The sequence below is a fragment of the Poecilia mexicana genome, unplaced genomic scaffold, assembly GCF_051168715.1.
Source record: "Poecilia mexicana isolate PSO_F unplaced genomic scaffold, ASM5116871v1 scaffold_8, whole genome shotgun sequence".
NCBI classification, from domain to species: Eukaryota; Metazoa; Chordata; class Actinopteri; order Cyprinodontiformes; family Poeciliidae; genus Poecilia; species Poecilia mexicana.
In genome coordinates this window covers 23,424,504-23,427,563 of record NW_028263377.1, presented here as the reverse complement: position 1 = coordinate 23,427,563, position 3,060 = coordinate 23,424,504, and the positions used below count along the sequence as shown (strand labels likewise).

General features: G+C 37.1%; 1 non-coding gene across 1 annotated transcript; it reads left to right on the top strand.

The window, feature by feature from the left end:
- The first annotated feature begins 272 nt into the window (after window positions 1–272).
- trnav-uac (transfer RNA valine (anticodon UAC)) lies at window positions 273–345 on the top strand. The gene has a single exon. It is a non-coding gene; the product is annotated as a tRNA-Val (tRNA).
- Window positions 346–3,060: the final 2,715 nt, after the last annotated feature.

Here is a 3,060-nt window from a genome sequence, read left to right as displayed (position 1 = left end):
GGAACACTGCAAAAAGCATGAGTTTCTGTAGTGTAGTGGTTATCATGTTTGCTTCACATGCAAAAGGTCTCTGGTTCAAAACCAGACAAAAACAGATTTTGCATGTTCTATTCATCACAGATGTTTACTAAAGGTCAACAAGGGTTCTGTGGTGTCATGGTCTGTACTCTGAATCCAGGCATCTGAGTGCAAGCCTCAGTTGACATTTTCATGCTTTGCATCTCACATCATCAACTTTGGAACCTCAAACTGAAACAAAGCAGAGGAGTTCAGTTCCTGTAGTGTAGTGGTTATCACGTTTGCTTTACATGCAAAAGGTCTCTGGTTCAAAACCAGACAGAAACAGTTTTTGTAGGTTATGCATCTCTTAGGGTGCAGTGAGACAACAAGAGCCTTCCTCTTTTGTGATGGTTCATTTGCCAGTCGACTTCATTATTTAAACACTGATTTAAATATTGTAATTTTTAAACTGAGCAGTAATTTTACATCCATGGAAACTCAAATGTAATATTTAAAACTTCAATTCATAAAATCAGTTATTTAACAATATGAGGTGGTATTTAATTTATTTTTAACATTGTATTTTTATACATTTATGCTAGGGGTGCCTAAGTCTAGTTTTCCAGAGCTACTATCTGCAGCTTTAGATGCATTCCTTCTCTAACACACCTGGACCATTGACTCATTATAAGCTTCTACAGAACTGAATGAGGGAAGTCAACCTTTTTTCTGCAGGGATGCACTCCTGATTTGTACCGTCAATGTGGCCCGTTGAGGGGGGCCAATATGCTGAAGTGGCCCTGGGTGAAATTGAGTTTGACACCTCTGGTTTAAATCAACGGATTCATGTGGATGAACACTATTTTCAAAACCTATGTGTACGATACAATGTTTTCAAATAGGGATATTTGTTTCTATAAAGATCCAGCTATAAGCTGCAAGGCCTAAATCTACAACTAACTCTTAGGGACGGCGACATATTAGGGCTGCTGCAGGTGTGATTTTATATATATATATATATATATATATATATATATATATAGAAACAAATATATATTGTGATAGAAACAAAGGAATAGTAAATTTCTGAGAAAAAACTGAGAAAAAATTTCTGATAATCAAAAATTTGAAAAGTCGAAAATATGCAAGAAAAAACTCAAAAATTCTCAGACTGTCAGAAATTTTCTAGAAAAACAAGGAAATTTATGAGTTTGGAAAATTTAACATTTCTGAGATTTATCTTAGAATTTCAGTTTTTTTAAAATCTAAACATTACTCCTGTTTCTGGTACTGACAATGGACCTAATACACCATCATATGTAAGCATTTATCTGGAAGTGTTATACAAGAAATTGCTGGATAATCAGGAATAAATAAACCACATACCATATAAATCTGTAGGTCTTATTAAGCTCCAGCTTTGTTTGAGTCTCTGAGGTTTCTAATTGTTATTTCTTATAATAACTGGATGTTTTGTTTTGGGGGGAGTCGATGCTTTTCACCATAAGTGTAAAGGAATGGATCCAATAATAGAAAATCAAAGCTCATGGCCAATAAGACAGTTTAGACAAATGCATGAACATTTAGGTAAACCAGGTGAATGGACACATGCACCCAAAATAAATCTAATCCAATTATTATCAGGACAATGGCTGGGATCGATTGGTGTGGTAGGCCACACGGTGCAGAGGTGGGGCTGCTCTGGGGATGACCTCTTACCACATTAAGACTGATTGGGTGTGGCGGAGCAATCCCGGTCCAAATGACTCGGTGCAGGCTTGTATGTCAGCTGCGTCCACTATGGGCTTGCCTTATTAACTTATCCAGGAAGAGGGCACTGCAGTGGAGCCTTGTAGGGGGACACTGCAGGAATAAAGGAGGGGAAAGCAGCCCTGCTAAACTCAATTTGTAATTTAATCCAGGGTGCTACCATCGATTGAGATCTGCTCCTGTAATAGCAGCCAAGCAGTGGCTGGGCAAGAGATAGAGCTTGCAACAACTTTTCATCTTTAATACCAGGCTGGCCTTACAGAGAGGAACAGAACAAAATGTACAGAGAGTTTCTACACAAACACCGCAGTTTGAGCTACAATGGGATGGCTTTCATCAAAATATAATCATGTCTTAGAACGACCTACTCATTCTGAGTCACTGATCCAATGCAGAAATGCTGTTCACTGCAAAAACACAACATTTTACCAACTATTTTGGTTTAGTCTCTACTGAAAATATCTTAGAGTGCTTGAAATAAGACAAAACGAACTTGCAAATAATTTTTAAGCAAGAAATGGGAGCTTGTTTTAAGTCAATAATTCCTGAATGTTGATTGAAAAAGAAGTACTAGTTCCACCAGCGCTGTTGCCTAGCAACCCCAGCCAAGCCCAGCCCGTTACCTAGCAACGCAGTTGGAGTTCCGTTGGCAGGCTATTTCACTTTGATCAAGGGAAAAATATCTTGCTATAAGTAAAATAATCTGCCAGTTAATAATCAATATTAAGGAATTATTTTCTAAAACAAGCTCCTATAGCTGCGGAAAAGTTACTTTTAAGTTAGTTTTGACTTATTTTAAGTGTATTTGCACTAGAAACTAGACAAAAAACTTGGTAAGTTTTTGTGTTTTTGCAGTGTTCACAGATGATTTTCTTCCAATGAGAGTGAATTTAAGCTATTTTACAAATAGGCAAATAAATTAAGACTTTATATACAGGCTGGCATAGACATACTCCATTAGACTCTCAGAAATACAGCACGTGTTTCTGCAGACTACTTACTGTGAGAGCTGAATGCCAACGTTTGCCACTTTTTTATTGGTTAAAATCTTTCAACGCTATGCTTTATCTTTGCTCCCCTTTACAATTAAACACTTCACTGAGATTGTCGATCATGAAATGTTTGTGGTTGTGGCCTGACAAAATTTTGAAAAACTACAAGAGGTAAGTACTTCTGTATATACCAAGCAAACCCTCAAATGTCTCTTTTTTAAATGTCAGACATCTGAGCACTAACCCTCTGATCTGATATAGCAAGCTAAGCCTTTCATGCTAAACTCTTATATAATGC